This window comes from Mus caroli, chromosome 10 (genome assembly GCF_900094665.2).
Source record: "Mus caroli chromosome 10, CAROLI_EIJ_v1.1, whole genome shotgun sequence".
In the NCBI taxonomy this organism is placed as follows: Eukaryota; Metazoa; Chordata; class Mammalia; order Rodentia; family Muridae; genus Mus; species Mus caroli.
Window position 1 is genome coordinate 49959350 of NC_034579.1, and position 20050 is coordinate 49979399.

Genomic DNA, 20050 nt, shown 5'->3' on the forward strand with positions numbered 1-20050 from the left:
AAGAAAGAAAGAAAGAAAGAAAGAAAGAAAGAAAGACAGACAGACAGAAAGAAAGAAAGAAAGGAAGGAAGGAAGGAAGAAAGGAAGGAAGGAAGGAAAAAGGAAGGAGGGAAATAAGGACAACATTTAATTGGGGCTGGCTTACATGTTCAGAGGTTCAGTCCATTATCACCAAGGTGTGAACTTGGCAGCATCCAGGCTGCCATGGTCCAGGAGGAGCTGAGAGTTCTACATCTTCATCTGAAGGCTTCTAGCAGAATGCTCTCTCCAAGGAGTTAGGTTGAGGGTCTTTTTGCCCACACCTACAGTGACACACCTACTTCAACAGGGCCACACATTCTAATAGTGCCATTCCCTGGGCTGATCATATACAAAAAATCACATCCTCCAATCCTACTATCCTCCTTATCCATCCAGCTACATGCTAGTTCCCCCTCAAAACAAACAGACAAACAAACAAGCAAAACACATAGAGTATGCAATATATACTGGTATACAAATGTTATGAGAATGATTTCCCACCTTTTAATTGCAGTGTATGTATTCCTTTTTAAATACATAAATATAACCTCAAGTCTGTATAATGTAACATATACACACAATGTTTCGTCTTACACTTGTCCTTATTTGTTATATTTGCAGTGATTTTCTTCAAATAAAACATTCCCTTCTACAAAAAAGGTTCCTGAGGATGGCCTAGGTGGCCACCAATGGGAGGAAAGGCCCTTGGTATTGCAAAGATCATATGCCCCAGTACAGGGGAATGCCAAGGCCAGGAATTGGGAGTGGGTGGGTTGGGGAGCAGGGTCGGGGGAGGGTATAGGGGACTTTCTGGATAGCATTTGAAATGTAAATGAAGAAAATATCTAATTAAAAAAAAAAAAAAGAAAAGGAAAGAAAAGGCTCCTGAGACATAGAAAGGGAATGAATCTTGCATAGCTCTAAAAAAGAAGACACTGGTCAACTCATGTCATTGTAAGGTGTACAGACAACTTCCGGGTTTCAGATTCAGTGAGTCATGACCTGGCATTAGTTGGCTTTTCATTAATGTGGATGTATTTCTGTCACCTCTACCATGAATATAACCCATTCAATCACAGCCTTGCAAGTAAGTAAGTTCATGATCTCAGTGGCTCAGTAAGCTAGACCTGTAGGGGATAGTTTCTTGTTCTTTTATCAGCCTCTATCGTGGATGAAGAGACATTGGTATATATCTCTCCAGAAAAAGTTGCACAACCATTGGTCTTTGTCAAATATTCTACTTCTAATGATTATTCAGTGTGTTAACACTTGCTTACTTATAAATTATTACAATGGTTTTCTTTTCATTTTGCTAGCAGGTTATATATGCTACACTTATTCAAAAAATATCCTTTGTATTTATTTTCAGAGGCAAAAGAGTTTGAAGTAATTTACATATAAGCAAGGTTTGAAATCTTTCTAAGAAGTAAATTTTATTTCCTATAAAATTACTAAAATTCATTCATTCTTTACCACCATTCTCTGTCAGAGAGCTGAATATTATAAAATAATAAATAACATGGACTGTAGGGTAATGAGTCGGCATATCCTGACTGGTGGCCCATGAGTCAGCATATCCTGACTGACTGGTGGCCCATAGTGGCCAACACATGCACAACATCTACTTCTGCATTTGGCAACCTTACAGTCTGCCAGATGCCCGGAGACAAATGATAACAGAGCACATGAACCAGAACAACTAATCAGATGGTGGAAGCTACAGGGATAAAGACATCATGGACCAATAGAGCATGGGTGGAGGGTGCAAGGGCACTCCCTGATCCTACAATAAACACAGCCACTTCTACTGCTCACCTGACTTGGAGTCTGTCATTGATTATGTACATTCTTAATCCCTATACCAAGAACCATCTCAAGGGGTTGAGGGCTAGGGTAATAATGGACATAAATAGCATTATAAGCCAAAAATCCAGCCACATGTTGTGGCAAACACCTTTGATCCCAGTGCTCAGGGCGCAGAGCCAGGCAAATATTTGAGTTTGAAGCCAGTCTGGAAACAAAAAGAAAAGGCGAGAGAGAGAGAGAGAGAGAGAGAGAGAGAGAGAGAGAGAGAAACAACAACAACAACAACAACAACTAATGATTACACATGGCATTGACTTTCATAAAAGATATTTGTTTAAGTTTTTCTGTTAAATTAATGTAAAAGCTTTGAGAGAACTTAGTAGAAAACCACTAAAGAAAACATTATTTTATGTCTCTTAAAATTAGTCACATTGGTCACCAGGTATCAAATTGTCTTCATATATTCTCTGATTTAGCTCCTATAATAAAATCTCAGACTGCAGGACTTTTAGTGGTTTGGATATAAAATGTTCCAAGAATCTAAAAACACTGGAGTTTTCATAGAGTAGAAATTAGTTATATAATAAATAGGTTGTGTTAATCTGTTTGTGACTTCATAGTTAAATGTGCTCTTAACAAATGGGTTCTTGTACATTAAATAAATCATTACAGCAGGACTTCACAACCCTATACTATCTACCTCTTTGTGTACTGCTGCCATGAGCTAAAGAATATATTTTCCCCTTCTGTCATGATGTTGCCACAACCATAAGAATAGAAATAACCTCTTAAACTCTGGTCTAAAATAAATATGTTGTCCTTTACTTTTGTTTCCCAGAGCCATTGTCACAGCAACTAGAAGGTAATTAACCATAGTTTTAAAAGCAGAAAGCTATGCTATCACAGCCAGGAGTCTTGGACACTCACATCAGGATGTTGCAGACATGGTCTCTTGAAATGATTCTCAGTTTCTGGGATATTTAGCTTTAATTGTCAAGTTGACAGAACCTAGGAGAGTATCAGTAAGGGGGATGGTCAACATTGGTTTGGCCTAGGGGCTTGTCTGTGGAGGATTATCTTAATGTCTTAATTATTTTATAGTAGTTGATGTCAGAAAACTCAGGCATTTCTGGGTGATGCCATTCCTTAGTTAGTGATGAACTATTTAAGAGTGAAATACTATAACTAAGCATAAACAAGCAGGAAGCATTAGTTTACTTATCACTGCTCTTTACCATGGGTATATCCAAGTTCATGTCATACTACTTTCCTGGTAGGATAAACTGCAACCTTGAGCCCCCCTTATACTAAATTTTTTTACCATTATATTTTATCACATCAATACAAATTAAACTGTCTTCATGTAATCTGTTCTCTTTACCAGAGTGTCTTTTTATTTTTTGGTCAGAAACACCAATGTTACCATATTCTCTTTGTTTTCTAAAAGACTTATTTAATCTTGGTTATCTTAGTAAAGATCCTGCCTCTAAATATTCTCACATTCTGGATTAATGGCTCAACATATGAATTTGGGTAGGACACAGTTTATTTTATAGTTTATCTTCAGCAAATTAAGAATATTTTAAAAACCAGACTTAATTTACTAACAGAAAAAGAGATAAGTATACCCATATTGGAGAGAGATTATTCAAAATACTTTTAGGGAAAGTCGGGGATAAAAATTCTAATTCACAGCAGACCAGGAACAGATCTCAAAATTCTTTAGTAAAGCTTCTATACAATCAGAGGTTGATCATTTAATATAACAGAATGTAGCAAGTGAGTTTTCCAATAATAAAATCACTAAATATCTAAACAATAAATCAAAAGCATGATGCTGAATTAACCACATAACATGAATATTCTGTGATAACATGTTTTCCAGCATAATTAGGAAAAAAATTCAACTGTCCATTTGTAGACAAAAAAGCTGTCATAGCTTCACAGTATTGTTTATGTAAACATAGACTAAATTAAGTGACATTCAAAGAAGGTGACAGGATAAGGATCATGCTTTATCATTTTAGATTTTCTTTTAGCATAAGCAAAAAGTTCTATAGCACTTGCATATGCATGAGTATGTTGAATATGTATAACTTTTACAAAGAAAGATCTTATTTGACCCCTAGATACAGAGTCATAAGAAAGTCAAAATGAAGAACAATCTAGTAAGGAAAACTTTATTAGGTGAATTTTATATGTGAAAGCCAGGACCGTACAAGTAAGCACACGAGTCAAAGTCTCTCAGATGAAAGCTATTCTTGTTTTGAATACATACTGAATATGAATAGTTTCAGTTCTTAGCCTGTTATTTACTTGTAAGAAAAATTAAAAGTATTAAAATTCGGTGTTTCTCTTATTATAGTGCACCAAATATGTTAAATAAACTTTCAGAGTATATTGAATAGGATATGATCTAAACTACTCTCATTGGGTCTCCTTGCTATGTTTTGTTGGTCCTTATAGCCTGCATCTGTGAGAACTCAAATTATGTTGTTTATTGTGTCAGTCTATTAAGTCTTAGAAAAAAAATTCTATGTCTACTTACTATTTCCTTCAAATGTTTTGCTCACTATAAAACATTAAATACCATTTGGGAAGCATTTCTATATTATTTGGTGTTGAACTTCCTTATCAACTCTGAGAATGTGTATCAAGTAAACCTCCTGAGTCCCCACCAACACCAATGCCACACACACACAGACATTATAGTAAACGTTTTGTCCCCCTGCCACATGCATACATTGTAGTAAATGTTTTGAGTCCCTCAGCACCACCAGAGCCTAAGGCATACATTGTGAAGGTTAGTATTGGTTATCAACTTGGCATGATATACAATCACATGGGAGACTAGCCAACAGGCACACAGCTGAAGAATTATTTGATTAGATTAGCCTCTGGTTATGCCTGTAAGGAATTACCTTGATTAGATAAAATGAGGTTGGGAAGATCCACCCTAAAGGAATGTGACACTGTTTCCAGTGCTTGGGAAGTATGAAGTATAAACAGGAAGAAATTTGATGATTTGATTCAACAATTAAGAGCCGAGCAGATCATGATCATCTGTAAGTCCAATCCCAGGGAATCCTGCACTTCCTTCTGGTCTCTATGTGAACTGACTGTGGTGTGCAGGTATACACCCATACGCATAGAAAACAAATAAAAACAGAGGAAAGGTGAACAAAAACATAAACAACAAGAGACAAGGAAACTCACCAAGTGTCAAGTACATTCAACATTTTGCTTACTAACTGGAGACCCAATGTGAAGAACTACTTCAAGCTCCTCTGCCAAGACTTACTCATCCACTTTGATTGATTGTACCTTTGAATAGTAAGTCTAAACAAATGATTTCACCATTGAGCCTAGTTCCTGTCAGGGATTTGTCACAGCAGCAAGAAAAATAACTAAGACACATATGTTAGAAATACATTGCCCAGGGCCAGCAAGATTACTCTAGGTAAGTTTGCCTGTCCAAACTGATGGCCTGAGTTCAGTCCTTGGAATACATACAAGGAAAGAAGAAAACAGACTATTAAAGTTATCCTATGAATCTTATACAGTCCGTGACACACACAAGCTATGAAGCATACATACACAGAGACACAGACACAGACTCTCTCTCTCTCTCTCTCTCTCTCTCACACACACACACACACACACACACACACGGGGTGTAGAGGAGAACATACAAATAACTGAATGAGTAACTAAATGTACACTCTATTAGACTATGATAGGCCTCACCAATTATCTGTGTATTTGTGAGAAAAATGGAGGAAGCTTGAAAGTTTTAGGAAAGCCTGGATGGAATAATGAGACTGCCTAAAGTCTTGGAAAATAAAACCCAAAATGTATTAATTGTGAGTTCCCAAAGTGACAACAAATATTTTAAATTTAAATTGGGAAAAGCTACCAAGGTGTGTACCCAAAACTACATTTGATTGTTTTGTCTTTGCCTGGAAACTCTCAGAAACCCTGTTCTATTTTTTTTAGATAATCTATGCATGACAATTTCATGGATAATAGCTCTGTCTCCTTATGTTATGGTTTGTATATGCTTGGCCTAGGGAGTGGCACTATTAGAATGTGTAGCTCTATTGGAGCAGGTTTGGCCTTGTTGGAGTATGTGTGTCACTGTACGCCTGGGATTTAAGACCCTCATCCTAGCTGCCTGGAGTCATTATTCTGCTAGCAGCCTTCATATGAAGATGTGGAACTCTCAGCATCTCCTGAATCATGCCTGCCTGGATGCTGACATGTTCCCACCTTGATGATAATGGATTGAACCTCTGACCCTGTAAACCAGCCCCAATTAAATGTTGTCTTTATAAGAGTTGTCTTGGTCATGGTGTTTGTTCACAGCAGTAAAACTGATAACTAAGACAGAAGTTTGTATTCCTGTAACAATCTGAAAATGTTTTGGGAAGGACTGTGAAAGAACTTTGTAACTTTGGGCTAGAAGAGCCACTGGGTGTTAAGAGCTCAGTAGGATGTTCTGTAGAAGCTTGGAAGATAATATTGAGAACAGTGCTAATGATGGAGGCCTGGCTTGTGAGATTTCAGAGGAAAGGTTAAAGACTCTTATAAGGACCATTGCTATTTTGACTGTGAAGATTCTGTGGTTTTGGTTAGTGGGAGCTGAAGAATCAGCTGTGATTAACAAGATACCAGAACTACTAAAGCAAAACCTTTGCATTACTGGGATGATTGATGCTGGTTAGCTGGAGCTAAGAAGTTAGCAGTGATTAAGAAGAGACCAGCATGACTAAGCTGAAATCTTCTGGGAAGTGTTTTCTGAGAGCATAGAATACCTGTGTTCCAGAAGCAGCCATGGTTGTATCTCATGTTGGTAGCCAGACTTGGTAATATATAAGTGTCATCCAGGTGGTACTGGTTTTGAAACATAAAGGGGGTAGCAGTTGATGCCTGAAACTGCAAGAGGCCAGGAGAGGCCACTGGTGAAGTTGCAGCCTCAGTGGCATTTGAAGGCCCAGGACTGAAGGGCTCATGTAGAAAAGTTGAGGCTTAGCACCATGAAAAGGGCCTATGAGATGCTACTTCTGAAAACGCAGTCCAGTTGCAGCAGAAAACAGTGCTTTATAGATGCCAGTACCTTGAGGTGATCACCAAGAACAGCAGCAGCAGTGGAGTACAGGCAGCTAGAGCCTAGAAGACAAGCTCTGTGCTACAAAGGGCAGAGCTAGAGAAGTGACCCAAGTCCTAGGAGGAGCCCAATAGATCATGAGTGGATCCCAGACATTGGATGATCAGTTTGACTTTGCTTTTGATTGTGACTGTGCCCTTATATTTTTTTCTCTTGAAGTAGGAGAGTATTTTAGTGGAGCCCACACTTAAAAGACTTGAATTTCAAAAGAGATAGGATATTTTAAAGGGATTGAAATTTTAATGTATAAGAATTTGTAAGGACTGCGGGACTATTAAAGGTATTTAGATCCTGAGGATGAATGAGAAAGTAAGGGTTGAGGCTTACTAGTGATGTGTTTGTGTGTCAACTTGACACAAGCTGGAGTTATCACAGAGAAAGGAGCTTCAGTTGAGGAAATGCCTCCATGAGATCCAGCTGTAAAGCATTTTCTCAATTAGTGATCAAGGGGGGTGGGGGAAGGGCCCAGCACATTGTGGGTGGAGCCATCCCTGGGCTGGTAGTTCTGGATTCCATAAGAAAGCAAGATGAGCAAGCCAAGGGAAGCTAGCCAATAAGCAGAACCCTCCATGGCCTCTGCATCAGTTTCTGCCTCTAAGTTCCTACCTTGTGTAGGTCCTGTCCTGAACTTCCTTTGGTAATGAACAACAATGTGGAAGTATAAGCTGAATAAACCCTTTCCTCCCCATCTTGATTCTTGGTCATGATGTTTTGTGTAAGAATATAAACCCTGACTAAGACACCTTCTCTCAGATATAAACTCCCTGTGAACAGGAATTTTGATTTATTTTTAATTTGTATCAACTTGCTGTCTAGCATGTAGGTGCCAGTAAATATTAATTAAATAAAATATTTTTGATAATATATGTGGCTTACTTCAGAAGGAAGACATCATCCAGAGCTCAAATTTAGGTACCATTAAAGCCCCCTATAATTATAAGAAGTATGGCAGTAGATGTTGTAGAATGAAAAGTAGCCTCTGTTTTTAGATCAAGTGTTATCCTCTTTCTTTGGAGGATCTGCTTCAAGACTTTCCCGTCTGCCTGGAGCCTGGAAAAGTACAGATATAATGTATATACTTTATTATATTATCCAACTGCAGTTGTGAGAGCATTGTTAGAACACTAGACTAAGAAGCCTTTACTAATACATCTAATGATGGGTACCATACACACTCTACCATGTGGTGGAGAAGAGAGAAAATCATGCACTGGTTAGAGTGGATATCATGAGATTACATCATGCTACTTTAAGACAGACATACAGTTATGTTCTGACATTTTTCATTTAATATGTTCAGATTGTGGTTAAAATGTGAAGCCATGAAAATCAAAACCAGAGTTAGGACAGACTACTACATCAGACCCAGTGATTATGATGCACGAGAGCATGCCAATGGTTCATAATTGGCAACTGTTAACAGCAATACTCCTTTTAGACAACTCTGCTTTGGGAAACCGGGATTGCTGTTCCACAATGTTGGGTTCAGGTAAATACCTAAGATCACACAATTCCTCAGGAATTGTAAAGCCTGTGATTTATTGTTATGAATTATTCAATATATAAACGTATTTTCTAGGTGCACTCATTCAATTATTTAGGAATGTAAATTTAACGCATTATAGGACTTAGGAGTTTTAGAATGCCACATGAGATGATTCATTGAGAATGTGACCTAGGCTGTTAAGCAACTGTGAACTTTATCACTGCTTCCTGCTATTTTTCATTAATTTTGGATTAGGGCAATGATTTCTGTTTCATACTGAGAAACTCTGTATTGGTTTTCCTGCTCTTTGGAACATAAATATTTTGCTCTCACAGTGAAAAGAAAATATTTCACTTAATCAGAAAAAATTATCAAAGAATATTGAGGTCACGGGCTTTTTGTATTGACTCATTTGTGTGTATGTATATGTGTGTGTGTCTGTACATGTGAGTATACATGTGTGTGCTTGTGATGACATGCATACTATACCATATGTAGGGGTAGTTATAAGATAACGTTCAGGAGTCAGGTTCTCTCCTTATGTGGGAATTTTTTTAAAAGTCTCAGAAATCAAATGAGACCTGCAGATGCCTGTTGCTGGCACCTGCTCTGGCATTCTTTCCTTCTCCATTAATTGCTGGAGTTTGAGTCAGGCCACCAGATTGCAACAATTCATTCCCAAGCCTCTTCCTCATTGCCCTCACAAGCTGGGTAATGGAGTACAGACGTAAGGTTTTAACTCAGCTATTGACAAGAACCCCCTTGCACTAGGTTCAAAGGACCAAAGACAATTCTTCCTGATGTGCTTGCTTTTCTGCTCTAATGTCTAAGTGACATTTGGCTCCGGAGTAAAGCTACTATATTGAGATTACTTAATTTGAGTAGTCCTATCTGATATGGCACTTTGATTCTGCCTCCAGGACTTTCACCATGTGGGTCTGGAATCAAACTCCATTAAGACCACATCAATTGGCTTTCCTGGCTAAGTCATTTCCCTGGCCCTATTTTAATACAAAGGATAAATTCTTTTTTCATAAGTCATATATAGCAAGAATCTATCTAGGCATGAGAAATGCAGTATCTACATATAAGTAATTTTGATCACTCAGACATTCATTAGCTAGCATTTGGAGAAACAATTTATGTGCCTGGATTTCCATCTGAAGAAGTTCAAACTTGAGAATGTTACAATCTCTCCTCATGTCATTACATGACTTTTCCAGAAATATTCTGCAAGACTTTTGGCTAGCCTTACTGTGGATAATGTCCTCAAAGTCTTTGTCAAGTGCTTTTATCAAATAATCATATCAGCTTTTCATTATTTACTTAAGATCCTAAATTATATTAACTGACTCAAGGATAAAAGATGATTTCATTCTACATGATTTATTGTGTTATCATCTCTGTATTATAAAGATTTGATATACTTTGGAATGTATTTTACATCTGTGTTTATGACAGATGCTATTCTGTAAATTTTTCTTACAGTGATTTGTCATTTAATATCAGACTTTTTGGAGTCTCATAAAACAACTTACATAAAAATTGTTTTACTTATCCCATGAGTTTCATCTGACTACCCAAGTGAGGTATATGGGTTAAAATTTTCACTGTATAGCAAATTGTCTATTCTTAATTCTCTAGTGATATTTAAGCTATTATTCAGATTGATAAGTTAATTCTTTCTGTGTTTTGTATTATTATGTTTCTCTCTGTATTTTTCAAATTTCCCCAAATCATAAAATTTATTACCATAAAGATTGTGCTACAGTCTTCTCATCTCAATAGTTATACTGTTGCAGGTTGCCATCTTCTTCTCGATCCTTGCTGTCTTCTCTTTTTCTTTATTCTCATTCTGAGTTAGATTTTAAAGCACCAGCAACTATTGTGAACACTTTAGGACCTTACACTTCTCTATTTTTCTAGGCTTAGTTAAAATCAAGTAAATTTTTTTTTAATTTTTAATATTTTTTTATTATGTATTTTCCTCAATTACATTTCCAATGCTATCCCAAAAGTCCCCCATACCCCCCCCCACTTCCCTACCCACCCACTCCCATTCTTTTGGCCCTGGCATTCCCCTGTATTGGGGCATATAAAGTTTGCAAGTCTAATGGGCCTCTCTTTCCAGTGATGGCCGACTAGGCCATCTTTCGATACATATGCAGCTAGAGACAAGAGCTCCAGGGTACTGGTTAGTTCATCATGTAGTTTCCTATGAGAAGTGATTCATTTTGACAGTTTCTTTCTTTGTCAAAGTAATTATGACACCCTTATTCTTTCAGCACTGTGAAATAATATTTTACTATCTTTTGGTCCTCTTTGTTTCTGATGAAAGGATCAATGTGAATTTTACAACTGATTCACTGCATAGATGCATTTTGCTTTTTGTTTCCTGTCATTGAAAGATAACTTTGACAATCTTATATACATACATATGATTACATAAACACATTGGATTTTGATCATTTTGATTGCTCCTTTCCATCTCTCATTCCCCTCCCATGTCCACTAAAACTCTTCCTCCCAAAATGTTTCCCTCTTAACAATGTCTTTGTTGGTGTATGATCTACTATGCTTATGCTCCAGTGTGATCACTTGCATGAGTATATTTGTATAATTTACTTAAATAAAAACAATTTATCAAAGGCTACATTTTTAGAGAAAAAAATGACACTCCTTGCCCAGCAAACATTTGTTACCACACAGTTCATCAGATTTGGGAAGGGATTCATGAGCCCTCATGATGAAATGTTGCCAGACCCAATCTTATGCAGGTAACGTGAAGGTAATCATAACTACAACTTTAGACCAGTCATTATATTGTCTGTTCCAAGGTATAAGGAATGTCACAAAAGTGGAAAAAGAAACAATGTAAGAGTCAGAGGATGGGGACAAGTGCTATGTAGGGTTATTGGTATCCCACGGTCTACTCAGCCACAGGGCTTGAGCCACTCAGAGAGGCAGGACTCAGGAAGTTGACTGCGCTTACCCAAAGCCACCACTGGACAGGTGTTGCACCATGGGAAGCTGGAGGGTGTGTGGGGTTAGGGAGGGTGTGGGGCTTGGGGGAGCACAGTCTGAGGTTCCAGGGACAGCTGGCAGGGAGGCAGGGGCTGTCTAATTCTCAGGCTCTTGGGTACCCAGGCGCTGCTGGATGCCATGGAATGGCTGAGAATAGAGTGGGGACCCCCGGACTGGATCTAGCCTGGAGCCAAAGGGGAAAAGAGGGGAGATCTCTGACTGGGTCCTACAGAGAGGACAGAATCCTTGGCTTGCTGGGTAGGTGGCTTGGCTTGGTGGAGGGCGTGGCTGGGAGTACTGAGAGGCCTTCTGCAAGAGACTAGTCGGCCAGCTCTTTGGGTGAAAGTCAGTTCCATTGTTCTCCATGGAGGATCGCATTGAAAAGAGGCAGTCCATGGATTTAAGACATTTATTGTCATGGGGTAAAGTAGGTGAGTAAAAACTGTACCCCAGTTCTTAAGGTGGGCCTGAGGATAAATGCTGTTTGCAGGGAGGAGTGTCTGGGAAGGGAGTTTATTGGTTAAACATCCAGGCCTTTAGGTACCTCATTAAAATGGAGATCTGTCTTGAGGCTACTTGACCTTTGGCCATGTCCTCTACCTGTGGAGGGGCTGGAGTGTTGCCCTTATGTGACTGATGGTCACAAATCTATGGAAGGCTGCAGCTTTGTATCAGGAGACTGGTGTCATAGAGCGTGACAAACGTCTTCTGTCGTCAACATTACTGGGGTTTCCAGCCTGTGCTTGACCAGGAACCAGGTTGCCTTTCACAGTCCTACAGTGCTACAAAATTACCTTCTAGACATAGCATGGCCATTGCACTCACCAATTCCACAGTACCACTCATTGCAGAAGGAAAGTTAGCATAACAGAGTCAAAGATTACTACATTAAAAGGGCACTTACCTCAATGAAGCACTGATCTATGGATATTTAAATGAAATTTGACATCATGTCCATTTAACAAAACAGCAGGAGTAAGTTCTCCTCTTAAACTATGGTCTTAATTAGTTACAGGCTCTTGACCAGGTTTATGGAACCAAGATTTATGTTTTTCCTGTAAAGAAGTCTTCAAATGTAATCACAGTACATTTGGCTTACCCCATAGCACTCATGCCAGTGTATATATCTTGACAAGCAGGTTTTTACAGGTTGTGGAGCCCATATCTAAATAGGATTATTGCAAAGTTATTTTTACCCATCAGTGTACATAGCACATTTTGGCACTATGAAAGTTAGCCCATAGCCGGGCGTGGTGGCATATGCCTTTAATCCCTGCACTCAGAAGGCAGGGGCAGGAAGATTTCTGAGTTCCAGGCCAGCCTGGTCTACAAAGTGAGTACCAGGACAGCCAGGGCTATAGAGAGAAACCCTGTCTCAACCAAAAACCAAAAACAACCAAAAACAACCAAAAACCAAAAACCAAAAACCAAAAACCAAAAACCAAAAACCAAAAACCAAAAACCAAAAACCAAAAACCAAAAACCAAAAACCAAAAACCANACCAAAAACCAAAAACCAAAAACCAAAAACCAAAAACCAAAAACCAAAAACCAAAAACCAAAAACCAAAAACCAAAAACCAAAAACCAAAAACCCCAAACCCAAAACCCAAAACCCAAAACCCAAAACCCAAAACCCAAAACCCAAACCCCAAACCCCAAAAACCAAAAACCAAAAACCAAAAACCAAAAACCAAAAACCAAAAACCAAAAACCAAAACCAAAAACCAAAAAACAAAAAACAAAAAACAAAAAACAAAAACTAAAAAACAAAAACCAAAAAAAAAACCAACAAACAAACAAACAAAAAACCAACCAACCAAACAAACAAAAAAAAAAACAAGAAGAGGAAGAAGAAGAAGAAGAAGACGAAGACGAAGACGAAGACGAAGACGAAGAAGAAGAAGAAGAAGAAGAAGAAGAAGAAGAAGAAGAAGAAGAAGAAGAAGAAAGAATGAAAGAAAGAAAGAAAGTTAGCCCGTAAGAAAAATTTTCCAGTCCAGTTCCAACTTAATTTTTCTGTCTTATGACCAAAGCATATGATGTCTTCAGCAATGAGGTCTTAACATCTCAATCTGTTGGACAACCAAGAACAATAACAATAGCCTGTACGGTTTGGGTAAAATATTGGGCCTCCATGACTAATAACTCAAAGAATTTTAGCTCATAAAATATGACTTCCAGAAAGACCATTATCCACCCATGCAGACTATTTCCATTTAAACTATTATTAAAATCATATTTTAATAGATACATAGTAGTAGGCTCCTATTAGACTTTTTTCATAATTTTTAGTTTTAGTTAGCGTTTCATATCTACCTTCTCCTTTTCCCTACCAACCCATCCTTGCCCATACACAATATTTATGCAGTATCCATGTCTCTATTTCTATCATTTCACACATGGTCCACTATTCCTTCCTCACTATGGACTCCTTTTTTTATCCTCTTCTAATGGTGTCTTCTAATAGTCTTGGACTCTGAAGCTATTCTGAGTTAAATATAATAGCCTAAGAATTTGATGCTATGATCCACGTAAGGGAGAATTCATGTGACATTCATGTCTCTGGTCTTGGATTCTCCATTCAGTAGTTTCTAGTTCCATCTATTTTCCTATGAATTTTACAAATTTATTTTTACTTACAATGGAATAAAATTCCAATGTGATGTACTCCACACATTTTCCTAGCCATTCATTAGATAATGGATATCTATGTTTGTTTCATTTCCTGTCTATTATGGATAAATCAACACCAAACATGGATGTGATATTTACATTTTAAGGTGTGAATATTGAGTGAATGCTTCATTATTTTGCCTAGGTTTAAAACAAACACTTTAACATCAACAACCAAACAAAACAATTTCGTAGAAGTAAATCCTAATAGTTCTCTTGGTTAGAAATAGGAATTAATTAGAAACTTAATAGATTGTCTTTTAGTTGTTTGTGCTTTTGAGAAAAGAAAGGGTGGGTGACTAGGAAAACACTTAGATGCTCCCACTTAATTGTTTCACCAATGCCTCATGGCAATCTGTTCTTTACAACTCCAGAGACTTAATACTCAATGAGGACATTTTTCTAATTAGAAAACAAATTTGTTTACTTCACACCTTTTGGAATAGAGTTTAATATACTTTCAAAGGTAGTTTGCAGAGAATGAAAAGGTTCTTTGAAAATATTTAGAAGACTACAACTTCAAAAGATTTTGTTGTTTTATTGCTTGTTACAACTCATTTCTGTATAGAATTGCTGAAAAACATGCTATGATATGTCACTATTATATGTTATAAAAATTTGATAAGTCACATTTTAAGTCTTTGGTAGCCATATGTGTGTGTTACATATGGTGCTACAAAGTATACCTCTAAATTCTTAATTATATGTCATGCACATTTAAATTATAACAAGCAGATGGTATACTAACTTCGTGTTCAAGAAAGTTTCTTAGCGATGCTACTGAAAAACTATTACTACATAGTTCTTACTCATAGAAATTTTCAAGGAGATTAGCTATAGAATGGATATCTTAGAGAAAATACCCAAAGACAAACATATTTGACTTTTGCAGGCTTTTCTCAAATTGAAACCTCACTTAAAATTAGTACTAATATTAAAAGTTACGTTTTTTAGAAATATCTTTTAAAGAGTGCTAATATAAGATTTGTCAAATTTTCTTAAATATCATTCAGGCAGGCTTGTTGAAATATCTTATTTCTATAACATTATATAATTTATATATTATATCTTAATTCTAATTTTGCCTATGTTTGGACTTTAGTAACAGTGTTTTAATCTCTAGTTGAACATAAGTGTTCTTATTTCATTATTATTTTTTGTTGTATAGTACAATTTCAAAGAAAAAATGTAGCAAGTTTATTGTTCCACTTTTATTACCTATTTCTCAATTCATTAGCTCATTTTGTATTTATCTAGACAACAATTATTAATACTGATGCTTTCATCATTTTTAAACAATTTTGTTCATAATAATTTCATGCTGTTTATAATTAATATAAATAGGGGATTCTTGAATGTCTCTCAACTTTTAAAACTATTTTCATTTTCTTGACCTTTAGTGTTAAAGGAGTATGCCTCATGTCAGACTTTCATTGTAATATCTATTCTACACAAACGTGATAATTTGAATAATCAATAATATGCTTTTATTAATTTTGTCTATATTTATTTTAAAAACTTCTCTTCTTAAAGAGCAATGAACTCCTCTATTCTCTTGTAATCTGCTCTCAGACATTCTTGCAGTTTTGAGATGTTTCTTCAAATTGATAGTTTTTAATCCACTAAAATAATTTATACTCATCTAATTTTTTAAGTTGTTACTTGATATGATGTTAGATGTTGTAATTTATTGTCCTCATGCTCTGAAGAGGAGTTAGAGTGATGGATTTGTTTTAGATACTTCTACATACAAGGTGATTTCCACAATCATGACCATTCCCTACACTCTAATTCTTTCTCCACTTTTCCCACCACTATAAGATCTCAATTTAATGTATTATTTTGTTTTTTTCTATTTTAAAACCACTGTGTACAGAGAAAATTTGGAGCTGAGACGAAAGGATCTAGAGACTGCCATACCCGGGGATCCATNCTATAATCAGCCTCCAAACGCTGACACCATTACATACACCAGCAAGATTTTGCTGAAAGGACCCTGATATTGCTGTCTCTTGTGAGGCTATGCTGGGGCCTAGCAAACACAGAAGTGGATGCTCACAGTCAGCTATTGGATGGAACACAGGGCCCCCAATGGAGGAGCTAGAGAAAATACCCAAGGAGCTAAAGGGGTCTGCAACCCTATAGGTGGAACAACAATATGAACTAAGCAGTACCCCTGGAGCTTGTGTCTCTAGCTGCATATGTATCAGAAGATGGCCTAGTAGGAAGATTGGGAAGAGAGGCCCTTGGTCTTACAAAGTTTATATGCCTCAGTATGGGGGAATGCCAGGGCCAAGAAGTGGGAGTGGGTGGGTAGGGGAGTGTGGATGGGAGGGTCTTGGGGAAATTTGGGATAGCATTTGAAATGTAAATGAATAAAATACCTAATTTAAAAAAATTAAAAAAAAAAAAGCAACAACAACACTGTGTCCACCTAGTACTGTCATTGTATGTATTGGTATCAAGAGTAAAGATCTTTCCTGAACAGACATCTTGTATAGATGGACCCACTGACACTGGGCTTCATAAATGCAGTTTGATTGGATGTGGTTTTCATAGTGGGTTCCTTGTGTTTCAAATGGTTATTTCCTTGATGGGTGGTGAAAACTACATGTACCTGCAGGTATAAGGACAAATGTGTATAGATTGTTGTCAAGTATTATACATGTTTATTAAATTAGTGGTTTTAGATTTCACTAGAACTGTTTCTGGTACCACATATGATAGCTGTCTTGTTGAGTGACTCCTTAAGTCTAATTACAGAGATTTGGCTACCCCCAAAATATGTGTGCTACTACTGTACCTGTAGGGTTATCATGCCATGTTGTTCCTGATGTGGCTTGTAGAGATAAAAGTTGGGTGGGAATGTTGGTTGTGTTCATTTCGAGAAACTTGTATAGTACCATAAAAATTTGGTCTCAGGGAGAGAAAATCCAGGTCATTTCCTGGACATGGGGGTCTGAGCCCTACTTCTGAAGTGCATGCATCTTCAGAGACGTATTTGCCACCACTGGAGTTAACCAAGGGCACTAGCGATAGGCTGTATATTTTGAGGTTTCCTTGGACAGACCTGGTCAAGAACTCAAAAGTGCTTCACTTGTCTGGTATTGGAGCTTATTTATGTTAGATGAAATTTGGCTCTTGAAGGGAAGCAACATTAGCCCAGATGAGAAAAGTGTATTAAGTTTATATATGATAGTTATACAACGAATTATGCACATTTGTATAAGTATTTAATAGTAGAGTTCCTTGTAGCTTTTCCAGACAAGTTTATTGTTACTTATCCAATCTTCTTCATTATCTCCCTCCCCTTTACCTAAAGAGCCTCCATTTTCACATTTCCTTTATGAGAACATTTGTATTCCTCTTTATCCTCTTCCTGCCTTCTTCTGTATTTCCCTCCCTCCCTCCCTCTCCACAGGTGTACCCCTTTTCTCACTTTTTCTATATGGTTGTTTGTATTCTTCCATTCCTCTTGATCCACTCCCCCATTCTTCTACATTGACCTCTCTTCTCTTCCCAAAATGCCCTGCATTCTTTTCCATTGCCCTGATCAGGGTATTTGTACCCTCATATTCCCCTTTCTAATACTCCCAGTGCTGAAGAATATTATGTCAATGAAACACAAGTTAGAAGCATCAGAAAGAAGGAAATCAATTGAGAAAATATCTCCATAAGAACCAGTTGTAAGTCATTTCCTTAATCAGTGATTGTTGGATGAGAGCCTAGCCCATTGTGGGTGGTATCATCCCTGAGCTGGTAATCCTGGGTTCTATAAAAACACAGGTTGAGCAAGCCATGCAGAATAAGCCTGTAAGCAGCACCCCTCCATGGCATTCATTCCTGCCTCCAGGATCCTGCTCTGCTGAATTCCTGTCCTGACTTTCTTCAATGATTCGCAGTACTATGGAAGTGTAAGCAGAAGGAACACTTTCCACTCCAGGTTTCCTTGGTCCTGGTGTTTCATTATACCAATAGTAACTGTAATGGAGAAACTCCTCAATCCCTGAATCCTGATCCTGGCAATCGTTCTGTTTTACATTCCTGGTTTCTGTAATTACAACAGGCTATATCCTCTTGTTAACCTAGCGAGAATGGCAAAAATCAGTGGAATAATGACCAATAAATGTGGGAGGGCACCTGGTAAAAAGAAACTTCTCTCAACTGTTGGTGGGATTGCAAACTGTTCCAGCCAGAGTGAAAATCAGTGTGAAGATTTCTTTGAAAGAAATTTTTCTATGTAATTCATAATATTATAATATATTATATAATTATATGTAATATATTATGTATTATATTATATAATTTTACTTTTATTATATAATTCATGATATATAATTACATATTATATAACTTTACCTTCATTGTTTGTAATTAAAGGTGGGTACAACAGGCATGTTTATATTCCATGTATAGGTATTGAAAGTATGTATCACAGGCTGAGCCACACCATAAATACAAACAGGTTTTTTTTTTAGTAAATAACATAGTATATAATTATAAATATATATTTTAACATTATATATAAATTATATTTATATATAATAGTATAAATATAATAAAAATAATAGTATAAATATACTTATAATACATATATTAGATGTAATATTATAATATAGATATTATAATATGTTATGTGATATATCTAATATATATTAGATGTATTATATATTAGATATATAACACATATATAATATGCCTTATATATTATATAAATTATGGTATAAATATATATATATATAATCTTCTATTGAGCATTCAAGCATTTAATTGAGAAATTTTGCATCTTTGTTCATGAGAAATATGAGCATAGAGTTTTATTTGTTTGAGTCTTTAATTGGTTTTAGTATTAGAGCAATATTGGATTTGTTGAAAGACATTTGAAATACTCCTGTTTCTATTTTTAAAATAACTTAATAATTTTAATTCCTCTAGTATCTGTTATAACATTTCTCTTTTCCTTTCTGGTTCTGTTAATTTAGGTCCTTTCTTTCTTTGTTTTTTCTTTCTTTCTTTTTATTATTTGAGGCAAGTTCCTATCGATCATGAAACCTTCTCAAAAAAAAAAAAAGCTCTTAGAACTTTTGATTCTTGTATTGCTTATCTTTGTTCTGATTTCATTAATTTCTGATTTAATTTTATTATTTTCTGCTGTCTACTGGATTTGGGTTTGACTTGTTCTTATTTTTTTTTCTTTTTTTCTTTTTCTTTTTTTCTTTATTTTTTGTTATTTCAAGACAGGGTTTCTCTATGTAACCTTGGCTGTCCTGGAACTCACTCTGTAGACCAGGCTGGCCTTGAACTCAGAAATCCGCCTGCCTCTGCCTCATGAGTGCTGGGATTAAAGGCGTGTGCCATCAAGCCTGGCTTGTTCTTGTTTTTTTCAAACCCATGAGTTGCATCATTAAGTTATTTGTCTGTATTTTTTCTAATTGTCTGAATGTGAGATCTTAGAAATGTATGCCTTTCCACTTAGAACTGCTCAGATAGTAAAAAAAATAAAAAAGAAAGAAAGAAAGAAAGAGAGAGAGAAAGAAAGAGAGAGAGAGAGAGAGAGAGAAAGAACTTAGAGAGCTATATTACCACTTTATGCTTACTTTAATATACATATATTATACATTTATTGTTGTGTATTTGTGTGTAGACATATATAATTAATTTAATTGAAGTTATGTCATGCCATGATTTGCATCATTAAGTTATTTGTCTGTATTTTTTTTAATTGTCTGAATATGAGATCTTAGAACTGTATGCTTTCCCACTTAGGATTGCTCAGATAGGAAAGAAAGAAAGAAAGAAAGAAAGAAAGAAAGAAAGAAAGAAAGAAAGAAAGAAAGAAAGAAAGAAAGAAAGAAAGAGAAAGAAGGAAGG